The sequence below is a fragment of the Chlorocebus sabaeus genome, chromosome 21, assembly GCF_047675955.1.
Source record: "Chlorocebus sabaeus isolate Y175 chromosome 21, mChlSab1.0.hap1, whole genome shotgun sequence".
NCBI lineage: Eukaryota > Metazoa > Chordata > Mammalia > Primates > Cercopithecidae > Chlorocebus > Chlorocebus sabaeus.
In genome coordinates this window covers 89,353,653-89,369,106 of record NC_132924.1, presented here as the reverse complement: position 1 = coordinate 89,369,106, position 15,454 = coordinate 89,353,653, and the positions used below count along the sequence as shown (strand labels likewise).

At 36.0% G+C, this 15,454-nt stretch overlaps 1 long non-coding RNA gene across 1 annotated transcript in view; it reads left to right on the top strand.

The window, feature by feature from the left end:
* The window catches only part of LOC103226768 (uncharacterized), an 87,729-nt gene that overhangs the window by 5,850 nt on the left and 66,425 nt on the right, over positions 1–15,454 (top strand). Inside the window, exon 2 of the long non-coding RNA XR_005242372.2 lies at positions 10,508–10,599. This is a non-coding gene — a long non-coding RNA (uncharacterized lncRNA). The remainder of the gene's footprint in view (positions 1–10,507; positions 10,600–15,454) is intronic.

Genomic DNA, 15,454 nt, shown 5'->3' with positions numbered 1-15,454 from the left:
GAAGAAGAATTTTTAGATTATATTTTCCTAACAATAAATATCTGGGAAGATTTTTGTTTCCAGAGAGTTTACTAAAAAAAAGTTAGTCTATTTCTGTTCTGTGGCTACACAAAATAGTAAGGCAGATTTCTACAATACATAAAGGCATAAAATAGGCAATTTAGATGTCTGTATCTACTCTTTCTGGGCCACTGAAGCTCAGTGAGACCCTTGGTGTCTGCCAACTGCTTATTAAGGTCTCAGTTTCTTATTTAGAACAGCCTAAAGATTGGATCTACAGGTAGTTAATAAAGAAAGTACTCTTTTAAATACATTGTAAATAAGACTGTTGACATTATTGAGTGTCTGAATGAAGTAATTCTTCTCTCGTTAAATAATTACTAAATGGGTAAATGTCTTATTTCAAAAGCAACTTTAGTAGATGTTTGCATTTTTTTAAAAAAAGAGGAGGAAGAGTAGAATCCTTCAAAGCCTTCAGAATGTTCTCATCATGCTAACCTTGAAAGAAACAACATTTTACTGAAATATGCATTATTTTCTATAACATCTGTGTTTATGTTACCATTTCACTTTTAGGAAATGATAACAATTATGTGTCAAATAGAGTGACTCCCCCCGATTCATAATAGTGAATATACATTAAATTCTGCTTGTTACTTATTGTCCATTGATATACATTCATATAATTACAAACAGTACTAAAAGGTATGCCTTTTTACCTTTTAAAAAGTATGGCGGTCATTGGAAACTCTTGGATAAACAAGTCGCTGGAAATAAACTTAGATAGTAAAACATTGTGGTCCTGAAAAACTGCACACTACTTTATTTGGAAATAGTAGAATTTGCAGAATGTTGCTATAAAGGGCATGCTACTCAAATTACTTGGTTCTGAAGACTTTTACTATGAAAGCAAAGTATTTTCTGAGGGAGTAGAGTACAAATAGCTAAATGTTTGGGGCAAAAATAGAGTTATTATATTATCATTTTGTAAAATCCTCTCCAGTTTCAACATGTGTGTATTGCATGTTTAAAAAATGGTATAACATGAGAAATGAGAGATGTTGAATGACTAACTGATAGGTTTAAATGACTTAAAACTGTAGAATGCTGATTATTTACCACAGTTGGGCTGTTCTTTAAGAAAAGAACAAAATCCAGAACATTTCTTTTAGGCATAGGGAGATGTTTTAGGATATTAAAACCTGCTTTAGAAGACTGCACTCCTGTCACAAATCTTATTTTCCCCTAAATTTCTTCAGTGTTTACTTGTTAGTGTGTCTTTTTCTGCCAGGGAAAGTGTTTGATGATATAAATGTTTCCCTTTCTTCCCCTTTTCTCCTGCTCCTTCTTCTCTGTTTCTTGCATTCTTGTTTTCTTCCTTTTCAAAATAATTGCTTGTCCATTCATAACATCTCAGAGTTGGGAAGAGCTTAGAGGCTCTAGGCCAATGATCCGCTTGTCCATGAATCTTCACAGTGGCCATACAGGCTCTGCTGGAATATTTTGGCAATGGAGAATTACCTTATTAAGCAACTCAAATATCATTGTTAGAAAATTTTGTGCTATTTTGTATCAGGATTTATTTTTCTGATTATCTCTCTCTCTCTCTCTCTCTCTCTCTCTCTCTCCATCCATCCATCTACCTATCATCTCGTCTTAATTCTGCCTTTTGTAGTTTTTTAAGAAAAAGGTGTTAAATGTCAGCCCTTGAAGGGTTTGAAGGTAGATTTTAAACACCAGTCCCTCTCCCCACTTTATCTCTTTTCTAGCTAAGCAGCTCCATTTCTTTCCGTTGTTTTTCATGTGTCACTGTTTCCAAATATTTCTTGTAATTTTCTTTTTCTCTGAAGCTGTTCCCCTATCTTGTGACACTTGGTCTGGGGTTGGAACAGCATAGGATAAAATAAGAAAACTATATTACCTTCTTTGTATTGATCTCTAGACTGATTTTTTCTTTTCTTTTTTTGGCTGCTGCATCTTATTGTTGAATCAAATGCATCTCATTTGAAATGAAATCTTTATGTCTTTTGTATTTTGATTAGGTCACACTGTTAGTATGAAACAATTGATTATTTGAACCTAAGGCAACTAATTATTCCTCCTATATTTTATCATGCTTTGAGTTTCCTTTTACACTGTTTTCTGTGTATTATTTCACAGTTAATCTGTGTGTTTGTTTACACCTCTATTCATGGTCACTGATAAAATGTTGAATAAGGAAGGGCTGAGAACAGACTTATGAGGCATTCCAATTTAATGGCTATAAATACCATCTATATACTGACAAGTTCTAAATTTATAGTTCTAGCTGTTTTCAAGCTTCAAATTGATATATCCTACTGACAACTTTGACATCTCAGATTTCCTATGCCCCAAAACCTACCTGTGGACTCCCATCCCCAAATCTAATCATTCTGTGTTCACACAGTCAGTCAACCTCAAACCCTATGTGTCAGCTTTAATTCCTCCATTTCCCTCGTTACTTCTTCTCCAATGAGGTCTGTTAGTTCTACCTTCAAAATCAGTGCTTTCACCCTCTCCCATTTCAGTTGTCCTCCCCGGTCTACTAAGTTCAGATCTCGCCTGAGCAACCTCAACAGGCTGCATGTTTGGGTGTTCATTCCCATTCCCTTCTTATAAGTTACTTTATCTACAGAGTAGCCAAAGAACCTTTAAAGGATACACAATTTAGTGAATATTCTTGTGTGTATGTATATATATATGCACATACATAGAAAAGTGATAAATCATAAGTATACAGCCCAATGATCACAAGGAAAACACGCCTTGTAAGTTTCACTGAGATCAAGAAATAGAACAACACCAGACCTCAGACACCTATCTCTGTCACACCTATATCCGCCTCCCACAAAGTAACTACTGTCCTAACTTTTAACATCATACATTAGATTCGCCTGTTTTAAATTTTTTGTAAATAGACATACATTACTCTCTATTGTGTCTAGTGCATTTTGGCAAACATGACTGTGAGATTCATCCAAGTTGTAAATAGGAGTAATTCTTTCATCTTTATTTCATCTTATTCTTGGTTTTTGCACATGGTGTTTTATTGTATGAACAAACACAATTTATTTATTCATTCTGATGTTGATGGAATATGGGCCACTTCCTGTTTGGGGATGCTATGAATAACACTACTATGAACATTTCTAAATATGTGTCTTGGTTTAGATGTATACACATTTCTGTTGGGTTTATGGCATTAAAGGGTAAATACACGTTCAATAATACTAGTTACTGTCATATTATAAAGTGATTATATTAATTTACACCCCACCAGCAGTGAAACAGAGTTACAATTACATTTTCATTATGTGTATGTAAAACTTTGATTTTGAATAGCAAAGACAAAAAAATTATCTAAAAAACAGATAATTCAACAAGAGTAGAAGAAAATATTGAGGTTGGCAATGTCTAGAGTAAAAGGTGACAGATCTCTGCTGTCCTTTTAAACTTATGAGTTAGTGAAAAGCATAATTGAGTACTGGTTTGAAACTGATATTCTTTCCAAGAGGTGGGTCCCTGGCAAACACACACTCATAGGAAAACACAAGAGCCAACACAATCAACCTTGCTAAAATGTCTCTTTGGGGAATGAAAAATGCACTCTTACCCACTCTACTTGCCTCCTAGGAAGAAACAACATCAAATGCTGGAGGAAATATCTTGCTTTTCCAAACTGCCTTTTAACATATCTGATTATCAGCCAGTAGATTATTTTTCTCTGAGTATGTTAACACATGCTGTCTCACAGTTCTTCATTTATGTACTATTTATCTTGCCTTTCCTGTCTCTTCAGTCTAATTATTAACCAGGCCTTTATCTTCTTCAGACATGTACATGAAGCTTACTACATAAGCTAACTACATAACTTAAAGAGATCTTCCTTTTTTCTTTTCTATTTATTTATTTATTTAAGATGGAGTCTCCTCTGTCACCCAGGCTGGAGTGTAGTGGCACGATCTTGGCTCACTGCAACCTCTGCCTCCCGGGTTTAAGTGATTTTATCATGTCAGCCTCCCGAGTAGCTGGGATTACAGGCATGTGCCACCATGCCTGCTAGTTTTTGTATTATTTTAAGTAGAGATAGGATTTCACCATGTTGGCCAGGCTGGTCTTGAACTCCTGACCTCAAGTGATCTGCCTGCTTCGGCCTTCCAAAGTGCTGGGATTGCAGGCATGAGCCATCACACCCAGCTAAAGAAAATCTTTAGCACGTTTAGAAATCTATGACTTTGATATATAGGGATGACAGCGGAGAAATACATATGTAATTTCTTGGTGATTCTGGTTAACCTTCATGGTGAAGTGTCAGTGTTACCACCTTAGATTCAAACCAAAACTTTTATGAGAGTAAAACGAGAGGGAGGCATTGTTGATAATTACATCACAATTACATCAGGATAATTGCAATCAGCCTATACAGGACTGTCCTAGGCAAATTAGGACCTATCGCTACCCTAGCTTGATAATCACCTTCAGATCCTCCTCTTCCCTTTTCAGGAGCTATGGATGGTGGATCCTCTAATGTGAGTGTTTTAAAGGAATGGGGGTTGTTCAGGAGATTACAGAAAAGAGAATTGCCCCCAAAAGTATGGTGTAGTAGAAAAAAAGTGTAAGTTTAGAGTTAGGTTTTAATTTCTGATCTAAAACTCAGGTATAAATTTGGTTGTTAGTCAATCTCTCTTATCCTTGGGTTGTTCATTGGCAAATGGTAGAAACGTAAGAATAAAACAAAGTGCCTGAGACAATGTTTAGCTCTGTAATTTTCAGAAAAGATACTCAATAAATTTTAGCCTACTTAGAAGGTCAATGCTTACAAATAAGGCAACCAAAGGGAGGGGAGGGGGCGTCATACTGAATAAGGTCCAATTTGCTCATCTGAATAATAATTCTTAATATCATACACATCTTTTACACTTTTCTGCAAGTACTTTTACATTGCTCCTAAGAGCTATCTTGTGAGCACGCTGGGTTATTGCTATTACACCCATATTAGAGACAAAGAAACTGAGGCTCAGGGAAGTTCACATATTTGACAAAGTTTCCATGGTTATTAAATGTTAAGTCTAGGCTATAAACCCACATTTCTTTATATGTCATCCTGGACTCATCCAGCGAGATATCACACTTATTTGAAAGGAATTTTTCAATAATAAAACATTTAAGGTGTGTGCTTGCATAATATGGTTGACTTTATTTTTCTGCACAGTGAGGTGTTATCATTCTGGAAGCTCAAAGATCAAATCATGAATCTTTTATTATCTGCATATGAATTACACATTTTATGGTGATTCACAAACAAACGTTGTTGCTTTCCCCTGAATACTAGAAATGCCTCAGATAGTTTTCTTTCAACCCTCTTCAGTGCGAACATTCTGCAATGGGAGTGCTCATATTGTATCTGAAGTGGAATTAATAATTTAAATCTGTGATTAAAAGCACATAAATTATTTCAAAGGCAAATAAAAAGTTAGTTGTGGGCCAATTATTGTTTAGAATTTTTCCCTATTGATTTTCTGATTGATAACACCAGAAAGTTTGAATTAATTTGAGAAACTTGGATAGTCAGGACTTTGCTAGTTCTTCAACAACAAAGAAAAGTGGGGGGCCGGAGAAAACAGGTGGATAGTGTTCCAAGTCCATGGGAGTGGCACATGCCTCTCCAAGGGGAGTGGGCTGACCCTGGAGCTCCAGCCAGGGAAACAGCCACCCACATGGCTGCAGGTTCTACCCAAATAGCTCTGAAATGCCTCAAAAAATGCCAGACTAAAATCACAGAAGGAAATGTATGCAGTTTGAATGATTTAGGAGAATAGACTAAGTGAAAGTTGGAATCAATACAGAAAAATATTTAAACATATTTATATTTCTTTTTTTAAATAACAGCTTTATTGAGCTATAATTCATCTAACATATAATTTACAAATTTAAAGTGTACAATATAGTTTTAGTCTATTCACAGAGTTGTACAACCATCAGTCACCAAAATAAATTTTAAAACAGTTTTATTACCCCAAAAGAAATCCAAACCTATTAGCTAACATCACCCGAGCTTTCCATCTCCTCCTGTCCTAGGCAACCACTGAGCTACTTTCTGTCTGTATAGATTTGCCTATTCTGGGCGTTTTCTATAAATGAATTCATACAATATGTGGTTTCTGTGACTGATGTTTTTCACTTAGCCTAATGTTTCCAAGGTTTATTGGTGAATAATACTCCTTTTTAGCAATGCTATCTGTTCATCAGTTAATTTGATTATTTCCACTTTTGGGTTATTACAAATAATGCTGCTTTGAACATTTGTATATACGTTTTTAAATACACACTTGTTTTCATTTCTCTTGGATATATACCTAGGAGTGAATCATGTTAACCCTATGTTTAATCTTTTGAGGAACTGCCAGGCTGTTTTCCAAAGTGACTGCACCATTGTACATTCCCACTAGCATGTTTTCCATGTCCCCATCAATATTTGTTATGATGTGTTTTTTAAATTATAGCCATCCTATTGGATGAGAAATGGTATTTTATTGATTTACATTTTTGTAATCACTAATTATAAATTGCATTTTTGTACAAGATGTTAGCGAACATATATGCCATTCAAGAAGCAACATCAGATGTCTAAGCTAAAAGTTGAATAGTTTTTACCTAAAACATTTTCTCCACTATGAAAATTCTTACTTCATTTTATATACTTAATATTCCATAGTTATTTCTTTCCCCTGGATTTGTCATGTGGGAATGAACTTACAGTGTATTGCGTTATTAATTATATCTTTTCTGGTGGCATGATACTCTTTTCTCCAGAAAAACTGTAGAAGATAAGGTCTATGCCTCTTATTTATTTTGAAACCTTATCAGGATCTAATACAAAATTGAATATATAGTTTGGGCTCAATAAAGATTGGCTTATTGACTGATTCAGTTAATTGCTCATTTTTGCTGGGCTGATTTAAATTGTCTTAAAGTTAAAAAGAAAATAACTGAAGCAATATTGACAAAGAATAAACCTTTTTTTTTTTTTTTTTAATCTGAGACAGAGTCTTGCTCTATCGCCCAGGCTGGGGTGCAGTGGCGCGATCTCTGCTCACTGCAAACTCCACCTCCCGGGTTCACGCCATTCTCCTGCCTCAGTCTCCAGGGTAGCCGGAACTACAGGCTCCCGCCACCTCGCCCGGCTAATTTTGTTTTTGTGTTTTTAGTAGAGACCATGTTGGCCAGGATGGTCTCCATCTCCTGACCTCGTGATCCGCCCGCCTCGGCCTCCCAAAGTACTAGGATTACAGGCGTGAGCCACCGCGCCTGGCCAAAGAATAAATTTTACCAGTATTTGAGTAATTGAGATTTTACCGAATGAATTTTTAATTCATAGATTAACAGAATCTGTTGATTAAGTGAAACAGCATCTCTAAGATAACGGAATTGGACAATTCCCTGTGGTGGGGAGTGTGTTGCATGGGGCCGTGTGCTGCTGTTTCAGAGCGTTATGTGGGGAGTTTTTCTCATGTCTGCAAACAGGACAAATAAAATAACATACATAGATTCCATTGGAAGATATTTGGAAGCTAACCAAGGAGCATATGAGCAAAAGTAGTTGTTTTTGTTGTTGTTGTTTTCGTTTGGTTTTTTTGAGACAGCATCTGGCTCGGTTGCCCAAGCTGGACTGCAATGATATGATCTTATTGAAACGTAGTTTTAAGGGAACGTAGTTTTAAGGGAATCAGTTTTCATTTGTTTGACTTCCCTATATGCTCTTTATCAAAATTAATTTATCTGGTCAATTAACAGATCACAGTTAACTGATCTGTGTCTGGTTTTCCTTTTTTTTTTTTTTTAATTTGCTCCTTTCTGCTACGCACAGTGGCTCGTGCCTGTAATTTTAGTACGTTGAGAGGCCAAGGTGGGAGGATTGCCTGAAGCCAGGAGTTTAAGACCAGCTCTGACAACATAGTGAGACTCCATTTCTCCAAACAAAACAAAACAAAACAAACAACAACAACAACAAAAATGCTGGGCGTGGTTGTGTGTACCTGTGCTTCCAGGTACCCAGGAAGCTGAGGTGGGAGGATGGAGGTTGGCTTAAACCTAGGAGGTCAAGGCTGCAGACTCCAGACTGGGAGACAGAAAAAGAACCTGTCTTAAAAAAAAAAAAGAAAAAAAAAAAGAAAAAAACTTGCTCCTTTCCCAGTTTGTACAGAAATATAAAGAATTATAAAGACATGTAAACCCATCCTGAACTTACCACACTGCTGTACTCAGTAGTGTAAAAGCCTCCAGGAGGAAGAGTGGGGAAAGGAGAAATTACAATAGGACTGGCAGTAAAATCTTCTTCAATCAAAGTACATGAGCACTACCTCTAATCCAGCTCATTAAAATAAACATTTCCAATACATTATTCTTTTTATGTTTAGCAATTATTCACCAAAATTTGTGAGCTATTTATAATTTCTTGATCAATTATGTACTATAATTACAGTTTAAAATTTATTTTTAATTGATAAATAAAATGTACTATTACTGCTTTTTAATAGTAATTACTATTATTTATTATTGTGTACTACTAATAATTAAAACAATACTCCAGAAGGAAACATCTATTTCTTAGGTGTTATTATCATAGGCAGCATAAATTAATTTCATTTTATAGACATATTTTTGTGGCAGAGAAATATGCTAAGGTGATCAAAAATACTTTTAGCATTAAATATAGACTGTATAAAGAAAATGGGGCACATGTACACCATGGAACACTATGCAACCATAAAAAATAATGAGTTTGTGTCCCTTGCAGGGACATGGATGAAGCTGGAAACCATAATTCTTAGCAAACTAACACAAGAACAGAAAACCAAACACCGCATGTTCTGACTCATAAGTGGGAATTGAACAATCAGAATTCATGGACACAGGGAGGGGAACATCACACACCAGGGCCTGTTAGAGAGTGGGGGACAAGGGGAGGGATAGCATTAGGAGAAGTACCTAATGTAGATGATGGGTTGATGAGTGCAGCAAACCACCATGGCACATGTATACCTATGTAACAAACCTGCATGTTCTGCACATGTATCCCAGAACTTAAAGTACAATAAAAATTACTTTAAAATAATATTCTATTATAGATTTTGTAGGAGAAATCACATAGAATAATTGTTTTGAGGATAAAAAGGACCAAGTCAAATTTTTGATACTTGAAGAGTTGATCATATATTTGCTCATATGTTTATAAAATAGATGATGATGGCATTATATTGATGTAATATTTATATTTTATTGGCTATACTTAAAAGGGTAATGCTAGTATTTATAATATTCTGGAAATTTCTGTCTGTGCAGCTATTTAAACTGTGATGAAGAAGATATTTGATATGTCAACCTAGAAATTTACAAAGGGGCATGTTTTTCCAAACTCAGTGGATATTGAAAATAAAAATAAAACATTGCTATGGACCAAGATAGGATACTTTCCAACCCCTCAGGTTTCTTTTCTGTTACTTACTTTTCCATTTTATGCTGTCCATTATATTAATTTTGAACCTAATTTTATCTAAAACTCTTGGAGTTGGGGGAATGGGGGAGCAAACAGAACCTGCAGCTGTTTAGTCTCTGAGAGCATTCTGCTTCTGAAAGTGATCCCAGAAGATGCTTCTCAATGATTCCAGTGAGATGAGACTTGAACCAAGCCTGCTTTTCAGAACCTTCTTCGAGAGCCCTTGATTTCCCCCTCAGAGTGATTCTTATCATTTCTTAATTGTCTCGTCAATACAATAAAGGCAATTTAAAAGCAAATTTTTCAAGTTAAAAGAAAAACCTAGTGATGCCTAAATTATAGCAGGTAAAACTTCAGAGAAGTGATTACATTCTAACATTATAAGAGCTTGAAGTTGGTAAGTATACTGCAATGTTTGTTTTGGCAGCTGAGAGGCAAAGCTTTAAACTTGGGTAAGATTTTCATATTTTCAAGCCAAATATGGTCAGTTTTTAACTCTTAATAACGTCCATCCATATATAGATCTCTGTTTATTGTGTGACTTGAATTTATTACTCATGCAAGCCACTCCTTCATGAGGCAGTGTGGGGTGTTCCTGCCCTTGACCCTTCTTTGTGGCTTGGCACTTACCCTGCCCCCTTTGGGGCACAGGATCATGATAAACTGGGCTAACAGGAGGAGATTTGGGGTGATATGGAGAAAGGAGACAGGGACTCTGTACACAGACAAAGTCCTGAATGGAAATGGGTGTTATCATTGAGGGGAGTGCAATGAGTGGGTATTTTCAAGGATGTGGGACAGGTAAGAGGAAGCACCAGCACCAGCCGGGGACAGTTACCAACCATGGGCCTGAAGGGCAGAGTAAGGGCTGGTGACCTGAACCCAAAATTCACCTGATAGTGTGGCCTTTGGAAGAGAGATACAGATAATGGTGGGCCCTTGAAGGAAAAACTAAGATTCATTCTCCTTCTTTACTCTGATCTTTTGCAGGGCCTCTACTTGGCCAGACCCAGCTAGAAGACTAAGATCAGGGGCACTCTGGACGCAGCCCACAAGGCTAGCTCTCTGCGGCACTGAGCAAGGTAGGGAGGGATGGGGAGTGTATTTGCAGAGCAGCTGCAGAACGTCCAGCATGGTGAGGATAACAATACACTAGAGCTTTAAGAGGTGGCAGTGTAAGAGAAAGTAGTGTCTTGTAGCTGAATTATTTCTAGGTTTCTAAAGGAATTGGAGAGTATCATAAAAGGAATGTTTGTGTCTTCCCCAGTTTCATATGTTGAAGCCTTAACGCCCAAGGTAATGGTATTAGGAGGTGGGCCCATTGGGCGATAATTAGGTTCAGATGATATCATGAAGGTAGAGTCCCCATGATGGGATTCATGTCCTTATAAGAAGAGGAAGAGACACAAGATTTTCGCCTCTGCTATGTGATGATACAGTGAGAAGGCAGCCAGCCATATGGTGAGCCAAGAGGAGAGCCTTCACCACGAACCTGGCCATGCTGGTGCTCTGATCTTGAACTTCTCAGCCTCTAGGACTATGAGAAAATAAGTGTCTGTTGTTTAAGCCATCTAGTCTCTGATACTTTGTTGTTGCAGTCCAAGCTAAGAAAAGGAATCTAGAGGTCCCAGTGCTATCCTCTCTTCTTGTATGAGAACTGGGACCCTAGGGGAAGTAACAGGGGCAAAAAAGCACTTTGAAGACAGACATGGTGGGAATTGATAAATGAATTGATAGAGACAGAAATGAACTGTTTTGTTTTATTCTCTGAGGACTCTGCTTATCACCCAATAGCACCATTTTCTTTCTCAGAATGGATTCTTTCCCCTATCTTTCTAATCATTAGAGATGTAGCTAAGACATTACATATATGCATACATATAATATGTATATGTGTATATATGAATTCATTATGTGAATATTAATAATTGTATTGAATTTTAACTTAAAATGGTAGATTTTATTTAAAGTATTATAAAAGTTCCTATATTCATATTACTTCAAAATCTTATGCTGTATTATCAAAACCATATCATTCAAAACGATATTTAACTTGTTTGATACTATTAATGTAATAGTGTCAGATTAAAACTTACCACTATTTATTCTCACATATATACACTTATAAATAATTTAAAAAGTAACAACAAGCAAGGAAATATAACTCCCATAGATATCATTGAAATAGGGTCAATAATAACATAATGAACTCATTTATACTTGAATAAATATATGTTATTATAATTTTTCTCTTTAGAAAGTGGATTTAATAGAAAAAGAAGAAACAGTGTAATTTTTTCTTTACAAAGTGGATTTAATAGAAAAGTAGGAAACAGTGTTAAGAAGGCCCCCCAATGATGATTTTCTGAATATTCTCTCTCCATTGGAGAGAGAAACCAAAGGTATATTTGTGAGGATGTATACTATAGACCTCTTATCCTGAAGGGAGCTGTGAATAATAGTAGCACTAAGGCAAGACATAGTTGAGAAGCAGGAGCTTCAAATGTTTGGACAGCTGGTGGAGGAGTTAGTCTACTAAAAGCAGAGTGTTTGCTGAAATTTTCATTTATAAGAAGAAAGTGTATATATTGAGGAAAGCAGTGTTCTGGTCTTCTTTCAAACTAATCAGAAAGAGCAAGTTCAAAACTTGGAAGTAAGGGAGAACCTTAAGTGAACACCTCATAATCATAAAAGTGAAGCAGTTGTTTACTTGGACAGCAGATTACAGGAAGGAGAAACTAAGTGTGGTCAACTGACTAGAAACAGCAAGACACGATAGATCACAATGGAAGTGAAAAACAGGAGAAAACTAAATAAACCAATGTTTATTGCACATCAAATTACCGTACTAAGCACACATGTCCATATTAAATGGAAGAATACGAACATAACCTAAGACAAATGAAGCAAGAGTTAGGAAGACTAGAGACAAATAAAATGAAGCTTGAGAAAAGGGCTGGGAACACAATTTAAAAATTAGCAAAGGGTAAGTATTTAAAGCTGAATTTGGTGCAAGGTGATAAATAAAAGTGAAATCATCTGCCTGATAGACTGTGGCATGTTAATGAATGCTAGAGAGCAGGCTGAACTGTCAGGATCCTGTTTTCATCTGTAAAATACAAAAAAAAAAAAAAAAAAATACTTTAGAGGTTGTTGAAGCCTTTGATAAATGAAGAGAAAGTGTGGTTGTGAGAATAGGAGTTTGAAAACTTTTTACTATATTTTTAAGCCATAATCACATGTAGTAAAATGCACAGATCTCAAGGGTAGAGCTTGATGGATCCTGACAAATGTCTACAACTGGGTAATCATCACTCTAATCAACATACAGAACACTGCCATCATTTTCGAATGTTCCTTTGTACACCCTTCTAGTCCACTGCCATCCACTGTCCCCTGCTAAGGAAGTGACAGTTCTGAGTTCTATCACCATCGATTAGGATGACTGATTGGTTCTTGATCTACATATAAACGGAATCTGACAGCATACAGTCTTTTTGTCTGGCTTCTTTGCTTAACATAATGTTCTGAAGCTTTACCCACACTGCTGTAGGAAGAGCTGGTTTGATTCCCATCTCAAATACTCTAGTCACGTGACCCCCGACAGCATTCAAGCTCCTAAAGAACAGGAAGTTTCATCTGTTTTGTTCAATGCCTCATCCCCAGTGCCTAGAATAGAACCTGACACATAGTAAGTGCTCACGTTTTCAACTATAAGATGAAAATAAAAGTAATAATCTTTCTCAACTATAAAATGAAAATAAAAGTAATTATATATATAAGTATATATATCTATACTGTATATAGGTCATATATACTATATATATAGAAGGGGGATAGGGGAACAGTGAAGTATAAGGAAATAGGGTGATTTGGAAGTGTGGGTTAAGAAGGAACTGGTTTTCTGGGAGTTGAAATAAATGAAATAAGAAGTGGCTGGAAGAGACTCACATATGCTTTACGGCGTGTGAAATTAATTGAACCATGAGATGAGGAATATACTTAATTATATAGAATTTGAACCTTTAGGGTTTTTTCAATGTAACAAAATGAATGTGCACTTAAAATGCTTGGCGGAATGTGCTATCCTAGAATCTGGATGTCATCAAAGAGAATTATAAGGGGAAAAAATTACAAATCTATTCCAGTTGTATGAGAAAAGTCTTAAGTGGAAGTTTGGTGAAGGAAAGTCTTGAAACATTTAAGGGAACTATTTGTTATTTCCTTATTTTTTTGTATGTTTAAAAAAGTCTTACTAGCATTCACATGGACTTAGCTCCATTTTCTGAAGATTAGTCTATATCTCATGTATTTTGTTGGCATGTAAGTTTATTCCCCACTCCACAAAGGAAGTGTATCTTGAAATGATTTGCAAGTGCAAACTTGGTCATGGACCTTTTATCATTACATTTATACAATTTAGGGTTGTGATAAATGACTTTATAAGGCAAGTTCATCTCATCGTGCCCTGGAACAAAGGATTTCCTAATTATGCTCTTGTTTTCCTAGTTTTTTAGTGATCATAGAGTAATTGTACTGATAACTTTTTTTTTTTTTGCCAAAACATGATTATTATCAATTAAATTATTTTGTTTTCTTAGTATGATTGTACTAAGCTTACTCACATTTAAGAGGAAATATATTGTTATACATTTTCATTTTCTTGGTGTACTTAAATTTTAATCAATGACTGATAAAGTCATTTACTTGAATAAATGACTATAGCTTTTGGAGCTTATATGTACCAAATCATGGCTAACATTAATAGGAGAGGCATTATTAAAAAAAATTCTTATGGCTGGGTGTGGTGGTGCACGCCTGTAGTCCCATCTACTTGGATAGCTGAGGTGGGAGGATCGCTTGAAGCCAGAAGTTTGAGTCAAGCCTGTACAACATAGTGAGACCTCATCTCTAAATAAAACAAAAGATGATTATGAATTGTAAATATTCTGTAAGCTGTGTAAATGCTTTGCAAAATAGATGTTAGATGCTCTTCTGCATATTTTACATAACATAGTAGAGTTTGATATTTATCTACTTTAATTATTGGCATTGTAGAATTTATTATATAGTTCCCCAGGTTATTTTCTGTGGTATATTTTCTTGAGCATATTTTTCACAATTTTTTTTTGTCTTCTAACTTGTGCATGCTATGGCGCATTATACTCATTTATGTTAAAATGACATCTTAGTGAGCATCTAAATTGCTTACTTTTTGTTGTTGTTGGTTTTTGGGGGATGGAGTCTTACTCTGTCACTCAGGCTGCAGTGCAGTGGTGTGATCTCAGGTCACTGCAACCTCCACCTCCTGGGTTCCAACAATTCTCCCACCTTGGCCTCCCGAAGTGCTGGGATTACAGGCGTGAGCCACTGTGCCCAGCCTAAGTTGCTTACTTTAAGTGTCTTAAAATGGTAATTTTTAAAAGATACTTCAGAATCCTTTGGATTTTGAAACTACTAAAGGAATTTAAAAGAGTAAAATGTGTACATTATAAACTATAAATTATGTAGGTACCATTTTGATGGCTTCTGAAATTTCAGTGAGTTTTTAATGGCCTATTAAAAGGTATTTTTCACTGTCTGGATTGTGATGGAGATATTCCTGGAATATAAAACATTCTATAGCCTCCTTTTCACCCCCAGTCAAAACACAGACATGCACACTTGCACATGAACACACACACACACACACTCTCACACACCAGTAAGTCTATGTCCTGTTGGTGTGCATGCAGCGTCTGTTTTGCCAGCAAGCTCTAAATTTGGTTGAAGGCAGGGATCACAGAAAATCGGCCAACCAGGAAGACGGAAAGGATGGCATGGAATATATTCCCAGCCTAGCTCTTTGGACTGGAATTGGACCTTTGGGGTTAGAACAGAAAAGCATGTTTGGAAAACTTGTTTGCATGAAAGATTTTGTAATATTATGGACATATT